This window comes from Artemia sp. Qi Xiang Cuo, chromosome 9, assembly GCF_049724085.1.
Source record: "Artemia sp. Qi Xiang Cuo chromosome 9, ASM4972408v1, whole genome shotgun sequence".
Classification (NCBI taxonomy): domain Eukaryota; kingdom Metazoa; phylum Arthropoda; class Branchiopoda; order Anostraca; family Artemiidae; genus Artemia; species Artemia sp. Qi Xiang Cuo.
The window spans coordinates 51,972,989-51,984,529 of record NC_142802.1 but is presented as its reverse complement, the minus strand read 5'-3'; the positions used below and the strand labels follow the sequence as shown (position 1 = coordinate 51,984,529).

At 34.8% G+C, this 11,541-nt stretch overlaps 1 protein-coding gene across 2 annotated transcripts in view; it reads left to right on the top strand.

Annotated features, from left to right (window-relative positions):
• The first annotated feature begins 2,290 nt into the window (after nucleotides 1–2,290).
• The window catches only part of mei-41 (ATR serine/threonine kinase meiotic 41), a 137,668-nt gene continuing 128,417 nt past the window's right edge, over nucleotides 2,291–11,541 (top strand). The window contains exon 1 of one of the 2 annotated variants that reach the window (XM_089094682.1): nucleotides 2,291–2,340. The gene's annotated coding sequence lies outside the window, so the exon portion shown is untranslated. Of the gene's footprint in view, nucleotides 2,431–11,541 lie in introns of both variants that reach the window. The other variant, XM_089094681.1, reaches the window with a different exon arrangement.

The window sequence follows — 11,541 nt, the reverse complement described above, 5'->3', positions numbered from 1 at the left end:
AATTGGTTTATATAGGGGGGGGGCTGAAATTTATTTAGGCCGTACGATAGAAATTATTATTATATTTGTAATCATCATAAAAAAAGGCATCAAATGGTTTATTCACTTTATTCATAACTCGATAATATGATTTGGTATATATTTACCCATTTTTGTTGTTAATGGATTTTAGCCCCCACCCCTATATATAGGCCTACCAATTCAGGGTATATATTTGCACATTAGGAGGGTGGGGGGAGAGTTACTTGCCTCTCATTTACATCAGAAAAAAAATTACCCCCACCCCCTGAATGTGCAAATATATAGGCCTACCCTGAATTGGTATATATAGGGGTGGGGGCTAAAATTCATTTCTAACAAAAATGATTATTATATTCTTAAAGAGCATAAAAAAGAGCATAATTTACTTAATTAACTCAAGTTTGCGTTAATTAAACTTACTCCTGATGCAAATTTATCAGATCAACCTATTTTGCGCCCCATAATTTTTTTTATTGGATCCACCGATTTTGCCCCCCCCCCACTCCCCCCCAAAAAAATCCTTGATCTGCACATGCCCACATTCAATAACAAGGATATTCACTTTTCTCAATAATTCCAATCTGAATTATTATCTTCTCTGAAAATCAAATTTAAATAACAAATTTGTTATATTAATAAACCTTTTAAAATATAATGTTTTGTTTACCAAATGATGAATTAGCAATTTCTGCCTATAAGCCTAGCAAAAATTAGACAAAACCCATTTCATGACCGTTGACAAAAGCCAATAACAGGAAATCAATGAACAGAACAAAGCAATATTGCATAATAACTAAATGCATGAGTGATTCCTATATGTCCGACTATAAGAAGACTTAACACTTCTTAGTAAATTTAAAAATAGGAAGCGCTGTACAAGCAAAACTATTTGAATTAATAACCTACTTGTTCAGAAATCCTTGAGCAATTTATTGGTACCAAAATTAAGTTTCTAGGTGGTATAATACAGTAATTAGAGTAGTTTAAATGTCAAAAAGTTTTTAAAGTGATTAATGCATTGCAGGTGGCCGGAATTAGAGACTTTTGGCCGGGAATAGGACGATGATTCATACCTATCAAAGATTCTGTCCGAGAATAGGCAGGTGGCCAACTACTGGGTGTCTTACCCTATATAGGCTATGCCTAACCCAACCCTGAATTGGCATATATAGGGGGGGGGGGGCAAAAATTAATTTCCAATAGAAATGATTATTATATTTCTAAACAGCATAAAAAATGGCATTGAATGGTATATTCACTTTAGTTGTTACTCAATAATATGATTTGGTATATATTTACCCCATTTTGTTCAACAAAGTTGATTTTCACATAGAAATTATAATTTTGAGGAGGAAACACAGCCCTCAGGACAAGGGTTGTAAGTTAGGCCCTGGGGACATATAAGGTTTTTATAGAAATTAGGCTATTGTTGTAGAAACTTCAAACAGGGCTCTTTTGATTAGAAATTCAAAGGGCTAGTGGTCTCATTAATAGTTGATAATGATTAGAGGGCAACTAGCCTAACCCCCTTTTCATGCCCACCATTTCCTCAAATTATGTTTTTGAGGAGGACACTTTGAGGAGATTGTAAGTTATGCCTTGGGGCAAATAAGGTTTTTATAGAAAGCATTGTCATAGAAACAGTAAAATTCTACTTTTTGCTATCTTGGAAAGGGGTTAGGTTAGGAAAATGAAATGGTAAATTTTTACCAAATCATATTATTGACTTACAAATAAAGTAAACATACCACTCAATGCCTTTTTTATGCTTTTTCCAAATACAATAATCATTATTGTCAGAAATGAATTTTTTCCCCCACCCCTATATATATAGGGGGATGAGGGGAAAGTTTAATTAGGGGGTGGGGGAAAGTTTAATCTTACCTCCCATTTACATCAGAAATAAAATTTACCCCCACTCTCCTAATGTGCAAATATATACCCTGAATTGGTATATATATGGGTGGGGGTAAAATTTTTTTTTTTTTTCAACATAGTTTTTTTCTAACTAGGATTTTGGATTATCTTTCGGTTTACTCCCAATCATTACCCAGAGTTATCGAGAGTTGACTATTTATTATTAGCCAGGCCATAAATGGAGTTGAAATTGGGGGATTCAAATTAGAACCTCTATACCTCCCCCCAAAATGTAAAAAACTACACAAACATACGCATATTATGGTTATGCTGTGGCTTGAAAAACTTAATAGTAGAATTGTCCACCTTCAAAATAGCATGCCCCTGTCTCCTTAAAAAGGAATTTAAACTTGACAATAGCCTTGTTTTTGTTAATTGTTTAAGAGATTCTGAAAATAAAAAGTAATTGCCCTTTCAGTGTGTTGAAGGCATTCAGAAAGCAAAAAACTATATTCTGCTCCTGAAAATAAGCAGTTATCACTCTGATGATGGGTAAAATATGCATGTTGGCATTTTGCTATCTTTGAAATAACCAGGCTAGGCTAGTTGAGTTAGGAGAAATAAATTTTAGGAATGAACTCAAATCATGATCATGCCTTGAGAAGATGTTTTGAAGCATCTGCTTATAATCATAAGCAGCACAATAGTGCTGCCTAAGTAAAGAACAATATTGGCCAAATGTATTAGGCCTAGCCTATTTTGAGTCTAAATGGCTATCTCAAAATCAAAATTTTGAGATAGCCATTTTGGGTAAATATATACCAAATCATATTATTGAGTAACAACTGAAGTGAATATACCATTTGATGCCTTTTTTTATGCTTATTACAAATAGGTAATAGCCTAACAATCATTTTTTTAGCCCCCCCCCCTATATATGCCAATTCAGGGTATATATTTATACATTAGGGGGGGGGGCAAATTTTATTTCTGATGTCAATGGGAGGTAAGTTTAATTTGAATCTTGTATAGAATAGTTGAAAAAATTGTACAGGGGAATACCAGTTCCCCTCATTCAGTGGCAGATCCAGCAGGGAGGGGGCAAAGGGGCGCACCCCCACCCTAGTGTAGCCTAAAGTAGTGTAAGTTACTTAATTAACTCAAGTTTGCGTTAATTCAACTTACTCCTGATGCAAGTTTATTGGATCAACCTATTTTGTGCCCCCTAATTTTTTTTATTGGATCCACCTATTTTGCCCCCCCCCCCCAAAAAAACAAAATCCTTGATCTGCACCTGTCCTCACTGAATAACAAGGAAAATCAGTTTTCTCAATAATTCCAATCTGAATATTTATCTTAAAATTAAATTAAAACTTACCTCTTATTTACATCAGAAACAAAATTTGCCCCCCCCCTTCTTTAGAAATATATAAACAGAATTGGTTTATATAGGGGGGGGGCTGAAATTCATTTAGGCCGTACGATAGAAATTATTATTATATTTTTAATAAACAAAAAAAAATGCATAAAATGGTGTATTCACTTTATTCCTAACTAAATAATATGATTTGGTATATATTTACCCATTTTTGTTGTTAAGGGATTTTAGCCCCCACCCCTATATATAGGCCTACCAATTCAGGGTATATATTTTCCCATTAGGAGGGTGGGGGGAGAGTTTAAACTTACCTCTCATTTACATCAGAAATAAAATTACCCCCACCCCCTCAATGTGCAAATATATACCCTGAATTGTTTAATTTAGGGGTGGGGGCTAAAATTCATTTCCAACAAAAATGATTATTATATTCTTAAATAGCATAAAAAAGAGCATAATTTACTTAATTAACTTAAGTTTACATTAATTAATCTTACTCCTGATGCAAATTTATCAGATCAACCTATTTTACACCCCATAATTTTTTTTATTGGATCTACCTATTTTGCCCCCCCCCCCCACGCCCCCCCCCAAAAAATCCTTGATCCGCACATGCCCACATTGAATAACAAGGATATTCACTTTTCTCAATAATTCCAATCTGAATTATTATCTTCTCTGAAAATCAAATTTAAATTTGTTATATTAATAAACCTTTTAAAATATAATGTTTTGTTTACCAAATGATGAATTAGCAAGTTCTGCCTATAAGCCTAGCAAAAATTAGACAAAACCCATTTCATGACGGTTGACAAAAGCCAATAACAGGAAATCAATGAACAGAACAAAGCAATATTGCATAATAACTAAATGCATGAGTGATTCCTATATGTCCGACTATAAGAAGACACTTCTATATTTAACACTTCTTAGTAAATTTAAAAATAGGAAGCGCTGTACAAGCAAAACTATTTGAATTAGTAACCTACTTGTTAAGAAATCCTTGAGGAATTTACTGGTACAAAAATTAAGTTTCTAGGTGGTATAATACAGTAATTAGAGTAGTTTAAATGTCAAAAAGTTTTTAAAGTGATTAATGCATTGCAGGTGGCCAGAATTAGAGACTTTTGGCTGGGAATAGGACAATGATTCATACCTATCAAAGATTCTGTCTGAGAATAGGCAGGTGGCCGACTACTGGGTGTCTTACCCTATACCCTGAATTGGCATATATAGGGGGGGGGGCTAAAAGGCATTTCCAATAGAAATGATTATTTTATTTGTAATCAGCATAAAAAAAGGCATTGAATGCTATATTCACTTTAGTTGTTACTCAATAATATGATTTGGTATATATTTACCCCATTTTGTTCAACAAAGTTGATTTTCACATAGAAATTATAATTTTGAGGAGGAAACACAGCCCTCAGGACAAGGGTTGTAAGTTAGGCCCTGGGGACATATAAGGTTTTTATAGAAATTAGGCTATTGTTGTAGAAACTTCAAACAGGGCTCTTTTGATTAGAAATTCAAAGGGCTAGTGGTCTCATTAATAGTTGATAATGATTAGAGGGCAACTAGCCTAACCCCCTTTTCATGCCCACCATTTCCTCAAATTATGTTTTTGAGGAGGACACTTTGAGGAGATTGTAAGTTATGCCTTGGGGCAAATAAGGTTTTTTATAGAAAGCATTGTCATAGAAACAGTAAAATTCTACTTTTGGCTATTTTAGAAAGAGGTTAGGTTAGGAAAATGAAATGGTAAATTTTTACCAAATCATATTATTGACTTACAAATAAAGTGAATATACCACTCAATGCCTTTTTTTATGCTCTTTACAAATATAATAATCATTATTGTCAGAAATGAATTTTTTCCCCCACCCCTATATATATAGGGGGATGAGGGGAAAGTTTAATTAGGGGGTGGGGGAAAGTTTAATCTTACCTCCCATTTACATCAGAAATAAAATTTACCCCCACCCTCCTAATGTGCAAATATATACCCTGAATTGGTATAAATATGGGTGGGGGTAAAATTCATTTCCAACAAAAATGATTATTGTATTTGGAAAGAGCATAAAAAAAGGTATTGAGTGGTATGTTTACTTTATTCATAAGTTAATAATATGATTTGGTAAAAATTTACCAATGAAACTTTCAGGGATGGGTTGACAGGCTAAAGTATGTCCCAGGAGGGTATTTTGAAGTACCTATATCCACTCCTCTCTCTAGAGAGTCATGAAATTTTCCTACATGACAGGTCTGTACCTATTGAAATTTTGACAAAACAATACTTTACCTTAATTTTCATTATCAGTTTCTTTTTCTCTGGTTTTATTTCTGAAAAAGCAATTCCTTTTGTTTGAGCAGAATTTTAAGCCATACTGTATCAATGTTTTTTTTTCAAAATTTAGGAAAGGTATTTACATATCTTTAAAACCTTATAAATTGGGATTGACCAAAGTTGTAAAGCTGAAACAATTTTGTCGTACTTCATTTAAGCAGAAGATCTATTTTGCAAGGTTTCACTTTTATAACACACAGATTTCTAAGGGTCATCTAAGGTTAGGACCCTCTAGAGGGAGAAGGAGTGGAGATAGGTACTTCAAAATACCTTCCCAGGACATACTTTAGCCTGTAGACCCATCCCTGAAAGTTTATTTTCCTAACCCAACCCCTAAGATAGGCAAAAGTAGCTAAAGTAGAATTTTACCATAGGAACTTCAAAAAGGGCTCATTCAAAGGGGAATGCAAAGGGCTAGAGGCCTCTTTAATAGTTGAAAGTAATTGGAGGGCAACTAACCCTCCTCTCACACCCACCATTTCTCCAAAAAAAATCCAATCAAAATTTTGAGATATACATTTTGTTCAACATAGTTGAAAGGTCCAGAAAGTATGTCTTTGAGGATGACACTCCCCCCACAGCCCACAGGGCAAGGGTTGTAAGTTATATTCTGGGGGTATATAAGGTTTTTAAAGAAGGCATTGTTGTAAAAACTTCAAAAAGGGCTCACTAAATTGAAAATTCAAAGGGCTAGTGCCCTTTTTAATAGTCGAAAGTGATTGGAAGGCAACTAACCCCCCTCTCACGCTCAACATTTCCACAAATGCATGCAAGCAAAATTTTAAGCAATCTATTTTGTTCAATATAATTAAAAGTTCTGGAAAGTATGTATTTGAGGATTACAACCCACCTCAGAGTCCTCAGGGCAAGGGTTATAAGTTATGCCCTGGGGGCATATAAGGTTTTTGTAGAAACTTCAAAAAGGGCTCATTCAATTGGAAATTGAAAGGGCTAATGCCCTTTTTAATAGTCAAAAGTGATTGGAGGGCAACTAACCCTCTCTCATCCCCACCATTTTCCCAAACACGTCCAATCAAAATTTTTAGACAGCCATTTTGTTCAACATGTTGAAAGTTCTGGAAACTAGGTCTTTGAGGATGACAACAACAACCCCCCCCCCCCCCACAGCCTTCAAGGCAATGGTTGGATTATGCCATGGGAGCATATAAGGTTTTTCATAGAAAATGTTTTCGTAGAAACTACAAAAAGAGATCATTTAATTGAAAACTGAAAGGTCTAGTGCCGTTTTTAATAGGCTAGTCAAAACTGATTGGAGGGCAACTAATCACCCTCTCATGTCAACCATTTCCCCAAACACATTCAATAAAAATTTTGAGATAGCCATTTTGTGAACTCAAGTATAAATCATGTCTTGAGAAGGTGTTTTGAAGCATCTGTTTGTAATCATAGGCAGCACAATAGTGCTGCCTAAGTAAAGAACAATGTTGGCACAATGTATTATCACCTAATTTTAAAATGAATTTGAAATGCTCTATAGCCTAATGCTTTCTAGGCTTATAGGCCTGTCATCCCTTAAGGCATATCAAAGAATTTTGACCCCACACCCCCAGTGTCCAATATATACCCTAAATTGTGTATAGCCTGTGTTATGAAATTTTTTAAAATTTTAGTTCAGATACTTTTCAGTAGCTAAACTGTACCAATGAAAATAGTCATTCATAAAAATCTAGAACAGCTGCTCTTCAGAAGGAGACATGCTAGAACAAAAAGAGAGACACTTCTGTATTGCTAAATTAAATGTCCATTTATAGTTTGGTTCATTGTTATAATCATCAGCCCCCCCCCCTAACAGTCTTGTGTACAGGGCTGTATTTAAAGCTTTGATGCTTCTGGGCCCAAGTGTTTTTGCTGCTCTGTTTTGTGAGACTTTTGGGGAAATCCCCAAAAGTTCAAGGATAGTGGAACCACTGAACAGAACAAAACTGATGCACTAAAAATAATGAAAGAGACAGGTGATACCAAAATCTTGACTGCCATTCTTGGGAGACATCTGACAGTTTGTAAGTGGCCATGGAATGCCTGTGTTGTTTTAAAAAATCACTTTTTTGTGAATAGGCTGGATGGCAGCAGAGTGCACCAGACACTTTGCCAATAAATCACATAAGTCCAGTTTCTGTTAAGAAAAAAAAAACTCAATGATAACTGATTGTACACCCCTAGGCTAGGGCCTATTAGTAAATCTAGGCCTGCTTGTATAGCTTTAGGCTGCATAAAAAAACTAATATAAAAATTGACAGAAAACTGATTCAAAACAGATAGGAATAGGAAAAACAGTAGCCTATATTTGGATATATATCTATTACTGAGCTAAGAATAAGGTGTTTAGTTGATGTTAGTAGGTGTTTACACAGAAATTCAATTTCAAGTCCTTTATGGACCCTTAAAGACAATACATTTTCTCTTATTTTTGGCAATAGAAAAGCATTAGAGAGGAGAGCACTAGAGAGAGAGAGGGGCTGGGGATGATTTATCAAAAACATGGGCAAAACCATAAAAAATAAACATAAAATTAGCAATCTAAAAATGCCTCTTTTTGCTGTAGCATGCCTCCTTCTTGAGAGGTGCTATTCTTGACCTTTACTGAGTCATTTATAGAAAATTCATTGTAGGGATACCTTAAGGTATGTATTTGATCATTAGGGTTGAGAGGTAAAGTTTATCAGCACATGTTAAGAAATAACATTAGTATGTATTTTTAGAGTGTTTTAAAGTAAGCATAGTTTCCAGAATATATGGTGTTTCCTTATAGAGAGTAGAAGTGTAGCACTGATACCATAATTATTTTTATATCTTAGGGTTAGAAAATTGCATGTGCCTAGGCTAAACAATTATTGTTAACCTCACAGAAAGTAAGCTAGTCCTCTTTGACTTTAAGTTTTGGAAAGCTAACATTCTCGTGTATGGTTTGTTCTGAAGGAAAACTGTAGCAATACTGTTCAATTTTCCAATCAACACTTTTTCCAAACAGAATAGTTGGTACCATGGCAAAAGTACCCCTCCCCTCTTCTTCTATTGAGCCAAAAATACTATAATGAAGAAATTCTTACTTTTTAATATGCAGAAAGTTTGATATATTTAGAGGTTTTTTTTCATTATTTGGCTGGGTAGACTGTCAATACACCACTAGATACAACCTTTTTTTGATTTTTCAGAAGAAAGCTCAACATATATACAATGATGTCTGCAAGATTATTAATGCTTGGTAGGGTAAAAATGTATGATTCCCATCACATGTAAATATCAACAATAAAAGTGTTTGCTTAACTCTCATCCATCCCTACTTAATGGATAAGTCAATTTTGTGCCTGACAATTTTTAGATTTTACAGGAAACGGATTTCTCAATCTCTGAAGTTGCAGTCTTGCTTCATGTTCAAGATTGTTGTGCAAAGAAAAGAAATAGGAAACTTACACATTGCCATAATTAAAATATCCCCAATGGTTTATATGCTTGTGCTGCTTACAATCCTTAAAAAGGACAGGAAAATATGCCTATTGTCTGTGGTGGTTACTCACAAAAATTAGAGAGGGGGGGGGCAAATTTTTTTCAATTTATTGTTGCCAAATCCAAAAAGAGCCATTTTAAATGAAATTTCCAAATCCAGGGGGAGGGCAAAAACCCTTGGGTGGGCCAATGTGCCCCACCCCCCTGCCCAAATGACACCACTGCTTGTGTCTTTCACACTCAACATTCTGTGTCATGAGGAGCCTGCTGATCAATGTAGTTGACATCCAATTCTTCAAATCTATATTTCACTGCTTTAGCATATGGCATCTTTTGTAAAGATTGTGATGGATGTGAGGTATAAGACTCAACTTGGAAATAGTCTTGCAAATCGTTTTACTTGTCTAAAGAAAAAGGAATAAATCTTTGATAAGCTTCCTTCAGATGTACTTCAGAAGTAGAGGCATTTCTACTTCCTGTATTGATATCAAACAATTTGAAGTTGTATTCAAAATTATGCCTCAAACTACATTTAGGGTGTCTGTTAGGACTCAAATAATCTAGGTCTGCATAGCAATACTAAGTTGTTTTCTTTTTTTGTTATGTATCTAATACACTCCAAGGTTGTGGAAGTTATGCCAATGCTTGTGATCATTTATGACATTTACAATACATTGAAGTGATTTTTTTTGGCTAAAAAGTGGATAGTGCAGAATAGAATTCCTCAATCATAAACACTAGCATGTTCTTTGCAGCTTGCTCAAGCTTACATTGTATTTCCCTCTTGCTTAATTTGTCTCCAGAAAAATGTGCTGTACTCCAGAAATTGAGTCATGGATAAATATACTTACATAATGACTACAAACTGATTGCTAAATTAACTGATACAGTTGGTCATAATATAGAATTTCCTCAGATTCCTTGTTTTCTTTCTGAAGTTGATCAGAAGCATACACATTTCATTGGAACTTCTTTTACTGCAATGTTGGTCCTATAGATAACATTCACTTTTCCTTGAGTTGGTCATACATGGTAAGGTTAGAAACTGCCAGTTTATGCTTATAGAAGATTGGCCTAGCCTCTGACTTTTTCTCAAGCTTTTTATAAGTCAATATTATAAAACTTGCAGACTCAAAGCCTTCTTGCTGCTGGCATAATTTTTTTTTTCAAACTGTTCATGGTTATGAACTGTAAGTAAGGAGCAAACTGGCTCAATAGTAACTGAAACTCTAAAAAAACAGAATTTTTATACCCATAGATACATCAAAAGAATTCGAATTTTCATGCTGATTTCAAATATTTAAGTTTCATCAAGTTTAGTATTACCCATCAAAAGTTAAAAGCATGAGAAAATTTGCCTTATTTTCGAAAAAAGGGGGAAAGGTCGCCTAAAAATCATAGAACCTTAATGAAAATCACACCATGAGATTTAGCGTATCACAGAACCCTCATGTAGAGGTTTCAAGCTCGTCTGCAAAAATGTGGAATTTGGTATTTTTTGCCAGAAGAAAGATCATGGATGAGTGTTTTTTTTTGTTTTTTTTCCCAGGGGTGATTGTATCAGACCAGTGGTCCTAGAATATCGCGAGTGGGCTCATTTGAACGAAAATTTAATGTTCTAGTGCCCTTTTTAAATGACCAAAAAATTGGAGGGCGACTAGGCCCCCTCCCATGCTCATTTTTTCCCACGGTCACCTGATCAAAATTTTGAATCAGCCATTTCGTTTAGCATAGTTGAAAATCTAATAACTATGTCTTTGAGGATGACTTGATCCCCAACAGTCCCCAGGGAAAGGGCTGAAAGTTTTGAACTTTGCCCATTGTTTACATATAGTATTGGTTATTGGGAAGTATACAGACGTTTTCAGGGGGTGAGGGAGTCTGGTGGGGGGATCGGGGGGAGGGAGTTCTGTGGGAGGATCTTTTGGTGGATGAATTTTTTATGGGGGAAGGGAATTTTTCCATGAAGGGGGTGCTAGATTTCCCAGCATTATATAAAAAACGATCAGAAATTAAGTAAAAAAAAACAAGTTTTTTCAACTGAAAGTAAGGAGCAACATCAAAGCTCAAAACAAACAGAAATTATTATGTATATGAGGGGGTACGCCCCCTTGTTGATACCTCGCTCTTTATGCTAAAGTTTGTTTAGTACTTTCAAAAGAGCTATTTATTCTAATTAAACAACCTTTGTGATTAAAGGGTCATTCTTAAAGATCTGGAACAAAATTCAAACTTTAGCACAAAGAGAGAGGTATTGACAAGGGGGCAAACCCCCTCATATACAGAATAATTTCTGTTTGTTTTAAGTTTTGATGTTGTTCCTTACTTTTAGTTAAAACTTTTTTTTTAATTTAATCTCTATAAGATGTCCATTATAATTTCCCTTTTTACTGTCTTTTCTGTGGGCAATAAAAGCTTCTATCTGATGCAAACTGCACACTTGTCTTTCTTCAGAACATGGAAAGATCTGTTC